This window comes from Hesperophylax consimilis, chromosome 11, assembly GCF_061612785.1.
Source record: "Hesperophylax consimilis isolate HC1 chromosome 11, BYU_Hcon_1.0, whole genome shotgun sequence".
Classification (NCBI taxonomy): domain Eukaryota; kingdom Metazoa; phylum Arthropoda; class Insecta; order Trichoptera; family Limnephilidae; genus Hesperophylax; species Hesperophylax consimilis.
Window position 1 is genome coordinate 3,475,391 of NC_142846.1, and position 18,163 is coordinate 3,493,553.

Sequence of the window (18,163 nt, forward strand, 5' to 3'; positions counted from 1 at the left end):
CTAAATTAATACATATTTATAGGCCGCACAGATAATAATAATATCAGATTGACATTTTTTTTCTTCAACACACAATTATTCCCACACAAGTATTCTCGTTTTAGGACAGTTAAATCGACAAGTTTACTTGTTTATAATATTTTGAAGTGAAAAGAAAAAAAAAACATTAAAACACACATACCCGTGTATCTCTTATCTCGTGAGAGAGAAGAGACGGATTTTTTTATATGTTTTCAGGCGACACACGACGTTTCCGTCAAAATAACAACATCATTTTTTAGATGGATCGCTTTAGATGTAAGTTATTTATGTTTTAGATCATTCGAGGATCCCACCACTTACCCGCCCCGGTATAGGTAACTTATGGTTACCCCTTCAGGGCTCTTGCAAGGACGCTAATTTTTTGTTAAGAACGACTCTACATTTAATAAGAACGAAGCTAAACCTCGAATGTCCCCGCATACGTTTTTAGGGAAGCAGTCTGCGAGTGCTTACTGTGTACAGTGTTAGTTTGTTAGTAGAGTACTTGCCTCTGTTTCTATGTTAGTAGAAGGGGAAAAAAATAAAAACAACTGGTGTAGACTGTTTGTCTACATAGTATGTGCATAGTAATTTAGAGAAAACAAAAGTATAAACGAAAAACATCTGGTGCTGGTCCGGAGAGGAATAATCCACATTCTTTTCGGCGGTCCCGAGGCGAGTCAGTTGGTGATTGGGTTGATCGGTTACGAAGTCAGGGGACCGCTCCCCTTAGCCGATTTCTCGGTGGTGCCCTGAAGAAAGTGTAACTGGGAGATGGGGGAGTGGATACCCGAAGACCCTAGGGAGAGATGCGTCGAGTCGTCGGAGGCGGGGAGGAAGATCCCCTAAGGTCGACCGACCATCCTTCAAACCTGCTACTGTCCTCGGGGGAGGCGCGGTAGGTTTGTGGATATCCTGTTTCCGGGGTCTGTCCGTTGGCCGTATGAGGGGACGAGGTTTATCCACCCCCTTGTGGGGAAAATGGACATTGACAGAACATTGATGTTCAGTTTCATCCCGGACTCGTGTTGCCCCTAAAGATGTCTTCTATATGGGTGTATAACCTGAATAACAAAATATAAGAAAAGAAAGCAGAAGAGAAATGTGAGGAAACTATAAAGAAAATTATGAAGCAAAAATAAAACAAAAGTATGAAAGAACGGAGAATTGGTAGAAGCTACAATTTCCATAGCAAAAAAATAAAATAATATATATATATCATTCCAAGGTATCCACAAAGATGGGAGCTGCTGCTCCTGGGTCTGGTGTTTATCATCTGAGCTGGGTGAAGAACAATTATCAGCAAAATCTGGCGAGGGTGTAAAAGAGTATAGAAATCATGGTCAAGGAAGTCAGGAGCAAGTACACCAGGTTATGATTGATTTTACTCTAGTCAGCGACTCTCAAAGCTGGCCATCTCTCAACCCATGACTTGACATACTTCCTCAGACATTCGAAATTTGTCTTGTTCGAAACGAGATCGGCGTTCCAAACCGGTCTCGTGATTACATCTAGGCCTCTCAGTAATTCATCCCTCGCATCCGTCATTATCTCGCAGTGCCACAGAATGTGCTCGGCGGTTTGGTCCGTATTGCCACAGGCGCAGTTGGGATGGGGTGACAGGGAGAGTCTGTGAAGTCTCCCCCTGAATTCCCCATGTCCGGACAACAGTTGAACCATATAGTGGTCTGGTTTGATGAAAGCCCCTTCCATTCTGAGTTTAATTGATGGGAAGAAGGAGAAGGTCCATCTTCCCATATTCGACCTATCCCACCGAGATTGCCACTCTTTGAGTGACAGCTCTCGCATTTGTTTAAGTCGACTGGGTAGGGTCGCGGCACCGCCTGGTGTAATAATTACACCGAGGTGGTTGGCCGGGAGGCCCCTAGTCAGCTTTTTCTTTGTAAGCACTTCCCTAATCTCTAGATCGATTGGCAGGACACCTGCCAACACTGGAAGTGCGTCCGAAGCGACTGTTCTATAGGCTCCAGAAAGTGCCAACAAGGGAGTTCGCTGGCCCCTCTTGAGAGCCAAGAGTATAAGGGCATTATCCAGACGATGTTCCCAGACGCAGGCGGCATAAGTGACTTGCGCCACAAAAACCCCCCTGTATAGGAGACGGATCGCTGGTGTCCTTAATCCCCATTCCGTAGTGGAGATTCTCCTCAACTTCAGAAAAAGGGCCTGGGCCTCAGTGGAGACTTTCTTAACGTGGGCTAAGAAGGAGGACGATCGATCTAGAGTAACTCCAAGATATTTTACTGTCTCTACGAACTTGATTTTGGAGTCTCCCATTTTGATGATTGGGTTTCTCTCTCTGCTGAGAAAACCTTTCATCAGGAGACCCATGGTTTTTTGGGGAGCGAAGTTCAGTCTATTTCTCTCTCCCCATTGGAGGATCATGTTTAAACCTTCACCTGCCTTTCGTTCAAGCTCTCTCCTACTGTTCCCCGCAACCAAGAAAAACTTGTCATCAGCGTAGTCGACCGTGATGCATCCCGCAGGCAAGGGTAACCTGGAGGAGTCATCAAACTTTATGTTCCAGAATTCAGGGGCCAGAACTGATCCCTGTGGGCAACCCATGTCCACCTCACGTTCGATGACAAAGTCCCCAAAGGTGAGAATTATGGTTCTATTATTGAAAAAGTCTGAGCAAATTTTAAAAAGCCACGGAGGGCAGCTTCTACTTTTGAGTTTGTTGAGCATCATCGGCCACCACGCATGATCGAAGGCACCTGTGATATCAAGAAAGATCCCCACGACATACTTCTCAGGTCGAACCTTCACCCATTCAAGCGCATGCATAAGGGCATGCTCTGTAGATTTACCGGGAACAAAACCGAATTGACTCGGGGTGGGAGGGGTGAGTGTTCGGCGCAGGCGTTCTCTGATTATTTTTTCCAGTACCTTACCCATTATAGGCAGCAGTGTTATCGGACGGTACGCCTTGACATCAGAGCGTGGTTTGTCAGATCCCTTTGGTATAATCTTGAGCATACCCCTCTTCCATACCGAAGGGAAAATTCCTCTTCGCAAACACGTCTCCATGACCTGCAGGAACTCCTCCTGGGCAAAGAGCCATACTTTCTTCACGATTATACCGTTGATTCTGTCATGCCCAGGTGCCTTCTTAGGACCCAAACCCTTAATTATAGTATCCATCTCTTCTCTAGTTATTCGCATCTTATCCTCCTGGGAGAGGGTTCTCGGTGGAATCCTTGACAGATTTCTTATCTGTTTATGGTGGTCGCTTTCCCCAATTACTGAGTCTAATGGGACTAACTTTCCCAGAAGTGTATTGAGAGTGGTTTCCACGTCTACTGTCTCAACGTCCCTACCCTCAAAATTTGAAATTACACTCGAAAGATACCGTTCAGAGCCTTTTCCGGATTTCTCAACGGCGCTGTGGATTTCCCACGGGTTGGCGTTCCCTATATCTTTAACCCAATTATGCCAATTAGCTCGTTTTGCTGAGAGGACTGCTAACTTGAAGGTTCTACGTGCAGCCCTGAGGCGCTCCATGCGAGCAGCGATCTCCTCCTCCGTAAAGCTGCCTCGTTTGGTAGCGCCCAAGGCCCTGTAGGCCTTCTTGTAGGCTCCTTTCAGCAGAGTCAGCTCAGGCGACCACCAAGGATTCCTTGTAGACCTCCTTGGGTTTGCTCTTCCCAAAGAGGACTCGGCAGCTGACACTACGGCTGCATTGAAAAAGTTCCCCAAGTTTTCCGGATCTCTTGCTGCTACGTCATAGAATCCCCTTAAAGTGTCGCGTAGCGCCTCCCCAAATTTATCCCAATTCGCCATTGTGGTTTTGAAATTCCAGGAGGATCTCGGAGTTCCAGTCTTTTTGACACCCACAGTAAAAGTAATGAGCCTATGATCGGAGGCTATTGCGCATTCATGTACCTTCCAATGCGATATCTTGGCCGCAACAGATCCAGAGCAAAGAGTTAGATCTATGTTGCTCTCCCCGAGGGTATTCGAAAAAGTGTAAAGTGAGTTAGGCTCATTTAATATAATAAGACCTTGCGCCGCAATTAGATCTTCTACGGCGTCTGATCGTTCCGTCCTATGGCTTACAGCATGATCGAACCATATCGTGGAGCGAGCGTTAAAGTCTCCTCCTATAACTATGTTACGACCTTTAAGCGCGTGAAGAGCGCGCGTCAGGCTCAAGATATGCGGTTCAACCGGGTTCCCATACTTAAAGTATACTGAGATCAAGAAGATCTCAGTTTCGCCAAATCTAATAGATACGCAGGTCTGGTACTCGTTCGACAGTCCCACCAGAAGGAGGGGGCTGATCACAGAAGAGTTAACCAGGATACCCGCCCCTGGAGAGGTGCCTACTTCGAGAACTAGACCTGGTGGATTTATCGGTGTCTTACCAAACCAGGTGTATTGCTCCTGAATAAGCAAAATGTCGATTTTTAGGTCAGACATTGTCTGCAGTGACTCCAGTGTGGCGGCTCTGGACCTCTGCAGGTTGATCTGACCTATTTGGAGAAGGGGGGTTACAGGCCATAGTCCGTCATTTTTACTTGAGTCTCCACTGCAGCCCGTAGGGCTGGGCAGGATCTGTCACCAGTGGGATGATTTGCCGGCTTTTTGAATTTGGTACATGTTGCACAGGTACCGGGTGCTGTTTTCTTGGGGCAGTTCTCAAAGTCGTGTCCAGGTTGGGCACAGTGACGGCAAGTGATAGATTCCTGGGAACAGGATTTACTAATGTGCCCATATAAGTGGCATTTGTAGCAACGCGTGGCTCCTAGGTAGTCCCTGACACGACAAGCATTCCACCCCAAGAAACAGTATCCACTGTCAATAAGGGCCTTCCGTACCTCGGGATGGCAAGTTACCACCATATTCATGGTGCCTGTATCCTTTTTTCCAAATAATGAAACTCTGCGCATTGTGCGCACGTGGTCATCCTGTGAAACGGTGGCTTTGCCGTCTATGTTATTAATAAAGATTTCTTTAAAAAGAGCCGGGTCAGCAGACGGTTCACCTCTTGGGACATCGTAGATTACTATTTTGGGAAGGCGGCCCTGAGGAGCAACAATTTTTATACCCTTCTCCGCAAGTTTCTCCTCGACCTTTTTAATGTTGATTATCCCTTCTGGAGAAGTGGTTTGAACCGCTACCCCGGCTCCTTTGATCTTACGGGTGCGTACTACTTGGAAACCATCCTTGCGTGGGTCAAGGATGGTAGTCAAATTCTTTTGAAGTTCCTCGGATGTTTTACCCTCTGGAGTTGTGTGGTAGAACAGTACTGTTGGCTGCCTTGGAGGGACCGGTCTTTCCATTCCGTCGACTGTGATAGTTTTGGAGGGGGGCACACTGGAGGCTGCACCAGCATAAGATCTCTTTGGGGGGGGTAGAGGGGTGAAGGAAGGGGTATGTGAGGTGGCAGTCACTGTCTCAGTCAGTAGTCTATCAAGTTTCTCCGAGATAGTTTTGTTATTTTTATCTATCACATTTTCAAACGCTTTCGCTCCGGAGACTGCTCGAGTGTGCTCTAGCATGATTTTGTCGAGATTATTTTTGATTTCAACAATGGAGGCGCTGATGACGGTCCTGTCGACTTTATTAACTTTATTTTTACCCTCTGAGATAATTTTTAAAATATTATCAAGGTGTGACGAAATAAGTTCAATGTTGTCGGAATTTATGTCCTCCAACTCTTCCGTAGCAAGGTTGTCACTATTTATTGACTCATCAGCTCTGGCGCGCTTCCTATTCGTCTGATTCGGAGATTTACACTTCGGTGCACTCTCAACATTTGAGTGGCTTGTACTTGGTGCAATCAGAGCAGCGGGTTGGTTTGGCTGAGGTGGAGCAGTCATTACATCTGGAGGGTTTGTTCTCGGTGCATTCTGTACGTCGGGCTGGTTTAGCGACATTAGCCGTTCACTTTGGATGCTTCTATATGGTGATTCAGGTCTCATAGTATGTTTGTATCCTGTTTTAGATTTGAGTGTGAGATCATCAATTTCTCTCTGCTGGCGTTTGAGCAGTTTTTTAAGCTTACTTGAGGTAGATGCATGCGCTACTGACGAGTCGGAACCTGGTTCTTCCTCAGTTGAAGAATCCATACTTGAGCGATTTGTAAATCGCGATTTTGTACTGAAAAGCTTTTTTTAGTTTAGGTATGCGCTGACGGATGTTGATGATTTTGGTCTTAAATGATGAACATCTATGAATTCTTGCAATTTGTGAAAGAATTACCCGTCTATTATGAATATCTATGGAGATATATTAAAGACAAGATCAGTCTGCACAATTTTGCACAATTTCTGCGCAAAGCTCCAAGTTGTCTATGGTCACTGAATTTTGACAGGTAGCATTTTTTATGAGTTTTTTAACGTTATTAAGTACACAAGAGATTTAACAATGGTAAAGCATTAAAAGAGGGGATAAAAACCACCCCTATGAGTGTTATTTCACTAATTGAAAACACGTAAAATATGAAAATTTCACTTTCCGTAAAATGTTGGTTTGGAATGAACTTAAAAACTAAAATGAGTCTTTTCTCAGTAAAAAGGAGGAATCTCACCTTGCGAATACTTCTACACGTCACGGGGACGGTCCGAAGTAGATTAGCGCGGTTATTTTGTTATTTTAAGTAGTTTTATATTTAATAGGGAGTAAATGATTGCGGAGCAAAATTGATAGATGTTAAGTTGTCCATAGACAAAACTGAACTGTGATGTTTGAGATCAATAAAAAAGTTACATAATAATATTTTATCTAAAACTATTTGAAAATTTTGTCAAACGTTTTTCAACTGTAAAATAAGCGGTAAGCACCAGATTTTATTTTTCCTAACGATGAATTAATAACTTCTCAAGTGATTCCTTTAGAAAAGTCTGTGATAATAGTAATAGGTTTAACCGAAATAATGAAATAAATCACAAGCAAATATAAATTTTCTAGGCCAGCTAGGGTAAATTCAATCATGGGTCCGTCCATTACGCCTGGCCGCCCGCCGAATATTGTTTCTACATGACTTCATCACTTATGTCATTAAATTCCCACTTAACAGATTTGCTAAGGGATATTCAACCGTAGATCTGTCCAATACACCAGTGCGGCGCGTCGCATATTTCTGTGCATGGCTTCATCACTTACGTCGTTAGATTCCCACTTTAGACATTGGCTAAGGGAAATTCAACCGTAGTTCTGTCCAATACATCAGGGCCGCGCGTTGCGTATATCTGTGCACCGCTTCTTCACTTACGTCGTTAAGATTTCGACTTTATTTTAGGGTAGTATCTCGACTTAATGGCAAACAATTTTGAATAACCAATTACCTGATAAAATTTGAATTACTCCTATTACCATCATTGTGGTAACCATCAAGTGGAAAACGTCACTTGTGCAATAATTGGGATTCATGTAGACAAATTTTTAAAAATCTCATACTTCTGACACTGACAGACATATATATATATATAATGGAGTTATGCCTGTTAGTTCGATCATCTCCAGAAAAGTTCCCACAAAAAAACTCAACACATAAACAAGCTACAAGGTTCATAGAAAACTTATTAATTCCAAAAACAAACAAAACTATATTTCAAAAAGGACCACACTACATGGCCATTAAAGTATATAACAACCTTCTATGTAGCATCAAACAAATAACCGACATACTTTAATTTAAATGATCACTAAAAACATTTATTTTAAAGAAACAACTACACCTTAAATGAATACTTTACATAAATTAAATACCTCTGTTTTTTAATTTTTTTTTATTTACATACATTTGTTAACATGTAATTGTTGGGTTATGTAATATAATGTGTATTTGTTGGGTTAGCTGGAAGAAATAGGATGTAACCTATAAGCTATACCCTTTGTACTCTGTATTTTTGTGCATTGATTTTTTTTTAAAATTTTGAAATGGATGAGCTAACAGAGAAATTGAACCCACGAAGCCTGGTTTCCCAGTCTGAGCATTTGTCCACTCAGTTACCGTCAAACAAAATATTTCACAAGTATTTCGACGTGCTCTACGTAATGAAGCTATCTTTAAATCTGTCAATTTATAGAAGAGAACTTTGAAATTTTGCTCTCACAGTTTTGTCGTAAATCATACTAATTGTTTGAAATTTACTCCAGGCATTGTATTTTCTCAAAATTAAGAAACGAATAAGTCAAATGGTTATTAAACTGAATAATTAAGCTGAATTAACAGTTAAAGTTTTATACGTGATGTCCTTTTGAATATTTATTACACTAACTCCCTTCCATTTATTACGTTGGTAAATTCGAAAACTGTTTATTTATTAAAATAATTTTAAAAATGCTAGAACTAAAAATGATCAAATGTAAAAATTTATTACATAATATGCAGATTTATATCCATTTTAATTTTGTCGTAAGTATTTTCGATATCAATATAACAGAAAAGTGTGTCCTTTAAAAATTGTAAGAAAAATAAACATTCCCGTATTAAAATAAGCTGAAAATGATTGGGAATCTCTTACTACCACCACAGTAAGCAAAAAATGTTTGGGAATCTCTTACTACCACCACAGTAAGCAGAAAATGTTTGGGAATCTCTTACTACCACCACAGTAAGCAGAAAATGTTGGGGAATCTCTTACTACCACCACAGTAAGCAGAAAATGTTTGGGAATCTCCTACTACCACCACAGTAAGCAGAAAATGCGCTTGTGTTGTGATTGAGGACTTAGCCAGCCGAGGAATTGAACTCACAACGCCTGGCTGGGACCCAGACTCGATGTCAACTAAGCCACTGATCGGTCTGACGTGACTTTCTTAACCTTTTTCATTTTGCGAACTCAATGTAGATAACATTGTATATTATATATGATTTAAGATTTTCACGGCCAAAAGTATTTTTGTTATTCGTTTTTGGGGTGTTATGCCGTGTTGCGCTAACTCCTTCTTTAGCCAACGTTTTGGACAACGTTACAGTGTCCATCATCACACATCTGAAGAAGGAGTTAGCGCAACACGGCATAACACCCCAAAAACAAATAATAAAAAAACATTGTATACGACTAATTATTTTATGAAAATGTTGCTTGTGTTATGAAGGAGGACTTAGCCAGCCGAGAAATTGAACTCACAATGCCTGGGTGGGACCCAGACACGATAAAAACTCAGCCACTGACCGGTCGATAACATTGTATAAGACTCATTATTTTGTTGAACAAATTTTTTAATTTTTTTGTTTATTTTATGGCATCAGAAATATCGGTGACTTTATGATTATAATACTATGACTAATTATATCAAAATTGCAATAACCTTAAGCCGAGGACCTTAAGCAGACCTATAGTGCTCAATGTCTTAAATTTATTTATACGCGACCAAACAACTTTATTAAAAATTCAAATCGTGCCAGCCAACGATATGGTGCTTGTGAATATGCTGTGCCTCACTGCAAAACCAGGTTGGCCCAAAGGCATATTAGTTTTATTGCTCCAAAAATGTATAATTCTTTATGTACAACCTTTAAAAGGGACACGTGCGTAAACCTTCAATCTTTTAAAAAGTACATCAAATCGTGGCTAAAAAACACTGAGCTAGATATTTTTTCTTATAAGTTTTAGCAAAGCTATCTGTAACATTTATATACATGTATATAATATATTATTTTTTATTATTTCACATACGTACAAAACATCAGATATATTTTATTGTTTGTAATGCTTTGTCTGCTAATTCACTTTTTAAGATGGCTTCAAAAACTAGTATTTACCTTATTTTTTGTGTTATTTTAAAACTTTTACATATTACATGATTTAGTTTCTTGTATTGCATCTCTACAGTAACTCTTTTAAAATAACTTAAATTTATATTTGATATTGTATCTCCACTTAAACCATAGAAATAAGATAAAAATACTTATAATACCCACACTCGGGCTTCGCCTTCGTGGGATTTCTTTTAATTATGTACATTTATTTCAATATTTTTTATACATTTTTCAATATTTTATGTAACCATGTATGTATAAAAAAAAATTCAATAATAAATAAAAAAAAATGCAGCTACGGTATTTTAAGTACGTCATACCGATTAACCTTTTAATAGCCATGCAAATAATTGACAACTAATTATCCTGCTTTATGAACATAAATGGCAATATTGGAGTCTTTTAGCACTAATGATCATATTCAACTTCTCTGAATCAGCCAACTTTTAAACAGGACTCAAAGGCAAATTATTTACACGTACTCGTAGTGCAACCATCGTTAACTAGACTTTAAGTTTCCCACTACCCCAACCCTCTGAGAACGCTGCTAGTAATATATTCACCCCCAGGAACTAATAATACTACAGCACATTTCGGCGGTCTCAGAGAATATCTAAGCACCTGATATTAATTTTTATTAAATATTTTCAGACCTTAATAAGTCATCTTTATATAATTTTATGTATGCATTTTGATCACACAAGATTAGATGAAAAGGTATTTTTCTAATTTTATGTTAAAAAATGGATCTTTAGGTGGATGTTAAAAAAGCAATTATGCTCAAAAGGTGACAGCTATTGCCCTCTATGTTGTAAATTGAAGATATTAGGCTTGAAGTTTGTGTTTCACTGATTATCTGATAAAGCAGTTTCTCTATTGATAAAGTAGGAAGTTATTTCAGGGCTAACCTGTTAACAAAAAATTCTTTCAGTGCTTTATTATTGTCATAATTTGATATATTTTATATAAATGCAAGGAACTTCCTTAAACATTGCTTTAATCTATTTCAAACACGGAGCAAAGCAGCTCTTTCAGAACAAGCAGGGTAGCCGAGCCATCCTTTATCTGGGTAGAGATTTAAAATGTGCAAGTCATCATGAAAATTGTTCTATTTTATATTATCTCAGACATTTTTTTTTTTAAACTGGAGTTTGGTTTTCTTTACTAAATCAAACCAAAGCAGATTAACTGCCCTCTATGAAAAATACAAGATTTTTTCCTTGTATAAGACTGGTTTAAAAATATATATTTATGGTTATGCCTTGTTTTGATAGCTTAGTCGATTTTGCTAAATACACAAAAATAAATGCCATTTAAATGTTTGTATTTAATGTTTTTTCAGTTTGAACTTAATATACAAATCGCAAATGTGTCCAACTATTCAATTTATCTGGAGCCCCAACAAACTTGAAAAAATCCTTTGTGTAGTGTACTATTAATCTATTCTTAAATAGAAATACCCTTGATGATCAAGAGTTTCAAATAAATACTCCGGCTCGTTTAAAACAATTATAATGAAATTTAGCATGACATACGCCCGTTCTATAGGAGACTCTGTGAGTTATTCTGTTGAGGGAAGGAACTCGTACTGAGCTACCGGCCTGGAGATCGGCTAGCATTGGCTGTAATCGTAACTATTCGCGTATAGCCGACATGTTGTCTCTGTCATGTGGCATTACTTAACATTCTACCGACATCTATTGAGTTGTATTGAAACTACAACTATTTATCGACTCTATACCATAACTCTGTTCAGAATTGGGCGGTCCGTTAAATAGATTCCCCATTCTTAACAGAATTCAAATATTTAGAGCACATGCTTCAGGAGGAAAGAGTGCTAAGAAAGGTACTCCTAGGACCTAGTTTCATTAATCCTTTCGGCACCGGTGTATGCGCGCCCAACATTTGTTTATTTGTCACATGAGAACTGGTTATTTCTACGAATCGTGCTGAGATCAAAAGCTCGTCTATGGAACGATTTAGCAGCTTCTGTGTTTCCTCTTTCCTACAACTTGGTTTTTGTCGTTTTCACTTCTTTCATTCCTCAAAAAATACCATCTACACATCATTCCTAAAGATGACATAGTCCTCGAAGAAAATTATTTTCTTCAAACCCTCCAATTTGGAGTCTCTTACATTTTATTTTCACACTTACAACTTGATTTTACTTTGAGAGAATCGACTAGGTTAAGGGTATAAGTATAATCATGAGGAAAGGCAGGAAGGCAAAGCAACTTCTTAGAAGTCACTCAGGCACAAGCAATTAAATTCAACGTAAGTCTATGCCTAGAAAAGTAGGAAAGTACCAAATATCCACCTCTGACTTTCCGCAGTCAGAGCGGTGGAAAACTTTTAAGTGTTTGCGAAAACTATGGAATCAGGAAAAAGGGAATTAAATGTGAGTGGTTCCGATGCTAGGAGATAGTAAGTTTAGTGGATTTATGCTTGCTTCTCGTTGAAGGACTCTGACAGAATTCTTTCTGAAACTTTCGAGATTTGTTTTACCACAACGGCGAACTGTTTCAGCTGCGGTTTGCATTACTTTCATCGGGTTTACCATGAAAACATTACCGCAATTTACAGTAAACAAAGTTTTTTGCATAAAAAACCACTTGGGCACGTATAATTTACCGTATTTGTCACGAAATATCAAAAATTAAGCCACACTGAGCTAGTATATCTGACACGTCCTCACGTATTTATAAGTTCGTTCAATATTTTTTTTATAATGGTCAGACATATTATTTAAACAGCTTCAGAAAGAGAAAATACCGAGCTTTATCATTGTAAAAAAAATTCTATCAACCGGGAATATTTCAAAATAAATCTCCAATATCAAAAACTAACGTGAAGAGGGAACACCAAGTTATCTTTTTATTTAAATTTTGCCATTATATTCGTTCGAAAATTGTAAATTGAATGTCAACAACTGGAAATATTTAAAAATAAGTCGCGAGAGAATCTCACAGATTTTATAACTATCGTGATATTATATAGGATTTTCATATCAAGAGATTAAAACACAGGTGCGTAAAGTACCTACATTAAGCAATCGTTTTAAATTACTGTGAGTATTTTTTCTATAATAATTATTATAAGAACTTTTGATGATCTCTAATCATTGTTCGAAACCGAAGACCGGTCAGTGGCTGCATTAGCATCGTGGTTGTATCACTCCAGGCGTTGTAAGTCTTCCATCACGAAACAAGCAACATTAAAATCAATGTCCAGTATTTTTATTATAGTGTCGTCTGCGTGAAAAAGTCGTAAAAGTGTGTTCATCAGAAGTGACCAGCTAGGTAAGTATGTTTTTTTTATCTAACTAACTAACTAACCATCACGCCGTTTCCCCGCAGGGGTAGGCAGAGAGGACGGACCGCCAAACAACTCGGTTTTGGCACACACTTCTAGCCTCATTCACACTCATACATCGTCTCATACATACTCTTCTATTATTCTGACTCTTGACATGGCCCGACTCGAGTATCTGATTCACTTGATCGTGCCATGTCTTCCTCGGGCGTCCCCGACTTCTGCTACCATTCACATTTGCATCATATATCCTCCTTACACTCCTATCTTCGCTCATTCGCTCTACATGCCCAAACCATCTAAGCGTCCCTTTCTTAATCTTACTCATTACGCTTACATCAGCCTTGCACTCTTTGCGGATCTCCACATTCCTCACACGATCAAACATGGTTTTACCACACATGTATTTTTTAGGTTTTGTATCTGTTTGTAAATAATATCTAATTATATTTGTGATTCTGTTTGTCAATAATAAAATTATTGTTATTATTTTCCGGTTACTGTGGTGGTAGTAAGAGATTTCAAAATATATCAGGTAACCCGGAAAAGTTTGTCTTTCTTAAAAAAACGAAAGAATGTTACCTGACGTCAGCTAGGCTTATGAATAATATCTGATTAGAAAGAAGGTCTTAACATATTATCTCCATTCGGCGTATTTTTAGCCCCTAAATCTTTCCGCCAAGCCCTCATTGGGTGTACCATACGTGCCATTATTTTATCATCCGTCATCATCATCTACTGAAGGTTGCACGAAAGCCTCATCATTCTTTCAACAGGGGATGTTTGATATAAAACACCACGTACATAATATTTACTAGATACTTTTTATCAGATGATTTTAATAAACTAGGTAGGAATTTGCTTTACTCATTCCTAAAACGTTTCGAGGTGGGAGTACCAAAAAGTATTCTATTTATACTTGTAATATAATTAGACACAATGTCCTGGTGATGTAACCATAAATAGTTAAGGTGATGCACTACGTCGTGTAATATTTTAAATCGAGCCACTATCAATAACAGCCCTTATATAGATGGCGATAAGGTTTAAATTAACACCATCCGCCTGTTTTGATTTATGCAAGAGAAAAACATTGACAAAAAGTGCCTTTTATTTTATTTTGTGGATTTTCAGGCATAAATATTTAATTTTTTTAGCATCATTTTATAAATAACTTAATTTGCCACATTAAACAATAAAATCAAAACCGAAAATGGGTTCGTAAGTAGGAGATTTTGAAAATTTAAAGCAGTTTTCTTAGGCCTTATACATTATTTTTTTTCTGGGCTTATAAAAAGACTTAACTAAAAAAATACTCGATTATTTCAAAGGTCAAGATGTATTCTACTAAAGTTTTAATTTTATTTCTCCATGCACACGAGTGTTAACGTTCTTATATAATTATTAAATATATTTAATTTATAATCTGAAACACTGTATTATTATATGATTGTATAAAAATACGTCGTAAAAATATAATTTTTTTATTATTTTAAGTTTAAGTTATAAGAAGGTGAAAAATATCTGAGAATAGAGTTATTGAAAATGTCAAAAAATATATAAATGGTTTACTTATAAGAAGGCTAATCGTAACAGAGAATAACAACAAACAAGTACAAAAAATAATAAATGGAAAAGTTATAATAAGGTAAAAAGAAGAATAAAATGAAAAGAAATATATAAAAAGGTTAAGTTGTTAGTAGGTACAAAACAAATGAGAATAATGACATAATAAACACATAAAAAAATAATTTCGATCAATGTGTCAATTCGTTAATTTGGGTTATAGTTTTGCGAAGTTGTTAAATTTGTTAAATATTTGAGTCCTTTGCTTCGTTTAAATAAAAAAAATATATTTAACATCCTACTATATTAAGTAATTTTTCATCCGTGAATTGTGGTCTTTCACCGAAGCGACACTTATCCGACAAAACAGAAGAAAACCGTTGGTAATAAATTATTTTGTTTGCAGGAAGGCGAGCGAATAAATTTTAAATAAAATATTGTTAGAAGCAATTAGTTGTTCGGCTTATTTACCAAAGTTTGCGCTCGGTAGGCATTAAAGCCGCATTTCGTCGTATAAAATTAGAACCGTATTTCTTTGTACAGTTTTAAAGTTTGATTCAACAGATTACTTTTGAAACACGTGGCTCTTTCATCTGGAACATCGCATCAAATAAAAAATTATACAAAATTATCAAAAAATATTTAAAATTTTATTAAATAAATTTGAGAAGCAGAAGCTTTCTCACAATGGAGTGTCTTGTATATAAATGGTCTCCAGTACAGCGACGGGCCGAACGATCCCCAAATAAATCATTCAGTTCCTGACTGCCAAGGTTACCACGCCGCGTAAGGTGCTTCCGCATTTACTCACCACATTCTAGTTTAAAAATCAATATTAAATTATATGTTTTCATTGATTATAAATATATCTGTACATAACTTTGATGGCGTTCTTATTTGATATTACAGCACAATACGCATAATCTTTTTGTTTTTTTGTAAATATGGGTTAAATTTATGATTTTTTGTTCAAAAAGCAATGTTATTACTGATTTATTTCTAATAATTAAATGTTTAAACACAAATTACAGACATACACAAAGCCGAACGTAGTATTTTTCGCAGGAATATTCTTTTCTGAAATTAAATAAGATGTTTGTAAAATGATGTAATTTTCACAGGAATATTCTTTTCTGAAATTGACTAACACGTTTGTAAAATTATGTTATTTTCTCAGGAATATTCTTTTCTGAAATTGACTAACACGTTTGTAAAATTATGTTATTTTCACAGGAATATTCTTTTCTGAAATTGACTAACACGTTTGTAAAATTATGTTATTTTCACAGGAATATTTTTTTCTGAAATTGACTAACACGCTTGTAAAATTATGTTATTTTCACAGGAATATTCTTTTCTGAAATCGACTAACCCATTTGTAAAATTATGTATGCAAGCAGTTACTGGCCTCGTACTAATGAGACCAACCAATATATTATACCATCAACGAAAATATCTTATGTAAATAAAACAGTTCATCATCATGAAAAGAAATTATACTTAAAAAAGTTTTTAAAGTTTTGCCATTGTCTAATTCAGTCATTTCAGTTTTAAATAATAAAAAAATATTCACGTACCTTTTATCTCCTCGCCATTTTTGTAAATTCCGTATGCACAGATCTGAAAATAAATAAAAATCTTGCTTATTTTCATGATAATTTTTTTTTTAATTATTGTTCACCCTAACCACTCGAGTGATTTTTAGCATATTATGCCGAGTTTCCAAACGTCTTGAGGGATCGCACGCCATAATATGCCATTTTTGAATTGCAGAATTTTAAATATAGGATAATCGGTAAAGTGTTGGTCAATTCATTGGCTATGTAGCACTATAATCAGTTTATATGTCTCCGTATTAAAATTCAGAGGTATGTTTTATTTTAAATGAGGGTAAGAAATTTTCAACTTCTTTTTCAAAGTCAATCACTAAACTAATATTACAGTTATTAACACGCGCACTCGAGTGGATAATTGTCTCTGGCATAGAAAGGTACCTACATTATCTATAGCGGGTGTAAAAAATTTGCTCATACAAAAAGTAAGAACGGTTTATTAACGAAGTTGCAAATTATTACATTGATATCATATATTAGGAAGTGTAGCACTAAAGACCTATAAAATACAAAATCAATACAATACTAATGATATCGTCGCACGGTCTGAATACGATGCTGAAAGTCGGTAGATAAAAGCCGATATTTTAGCGCGACTCTCAAAGCGTCGGAAAATCTCTCAATATGCACAACTTTTTGGATAATTTTGTTTGTTATGTACATTAACTAGCTTATTAATGAATAAGAGGTGAACTAACTAAGCTCTTGGAACTGACAGACATAGTCCTAATTAATTCATCTAAGGCGCGATCAATTGATGACGTTCCAACAATAATAAAAAAAAGTTGTTAGTTATGACTAATGACCTCATGAAGTAATTAACTCCCTTTTAAGTGTCGAAAAATATATGCGGGCTGCCAATGTATATTATAATTAATATTTCAATTAAACATTGTCAATTTATTAGTGATTTTTACTATTACATAGCCGTCTGACGTTTAGAATAGAGAGATGCGCCAGTGTTGTCAGCGTATGTAGATTTCTGATTTCTGTTTGGATATCAATAGTAAGACCGTGCTATAAAATCGCTTTCAAAATCATCGGTAGTTACGTCCATCGATCCGATATAATACTTATCGATCTCACTGTGTTAGTATGATATTAAGTCTCCTTGTATCCTCATTTCGTGCACTTACTTCCATACCTTTTTCTTCTAGATCTCTCTCCTCACAATATGGCTTAGGCGGGAGCAGTTGGGACTCTTCGATAGTATTCACATAAAAAAGTTAAATACACCAGCCGCCTTTGTGTATGTATCACCAACGGCATGCAATCTAGGAACAAGCAAGTATTTAAATTACTCAAACTAATTTGAAACGAGTATTACTTCGATACGCATTAATATATAAATTATTAATACATTTCGTTATAAGTAATGCTGCAATTTGTTTCCATTGAGTGAATAAGAAATAATTTCATAAAGGCAAACTGTTTAAACATCTAAAGTTTTAAATGAGTGTTTAACTCAACGTCAACGTCTACTTTACCTTTATAGAAAGCAAAGCTTTTGCTGCAACATAAGTTTACAAAGGCTAAATTAACTGCATAAGTAGTACTGTTAAAACAAGTTAATGAACAGCATTCATAAAGCTGATTTAAAACTTCAAATTTTTTTTTTAAATGGAAATTTAATTATAAAAAATATTCTTATTGAGTTTATAGCATTCAAGAAATTTGTTACTTTGTTCTTCATTCAACAAAAAAATTGTGCCGTGAAGCCAAATTTGAGTGATTTTAGAATGGGCCATTCGTAAACTGTATCCAACAGTTATGATTTAATTAATAATAACCACCGGTCAGTGACTGAGTTGGCATTTGGATCACATTCCGACGTCGTGAATTCAATTCCTCGTCTGGTTAAGGCTGGCCGCATACATACGTTTTCCGTATTCGATTTCCGAATTCGTTTTCCGTATTC

The 18,163-nt window shown here is 37.0% G+C and overlaps 1 protein-coding gene across 1 annotated transcript in view; it reads right to left on the reverse strand.

Annotated features, from left to right (window-relative positions):
• Window positions 1-18,163, reverse strand: part of Oct-TyrR (Octopamine-Tyramine receptor) — a 768,006-nt gene that overhangs the window by 435,985 nt on the left and 313,858 nt on the right. Inside the window, exon 2 of the mRNA XM_089636976.1 lies at window positions 16,210-16,252. The gene's annotated coding sequence lies outside the window, so the exon portion shown is untranslated. The remainder of the gene's footprint in view (window positions 1-16,209; window positions 16,253-18,163) is intronic.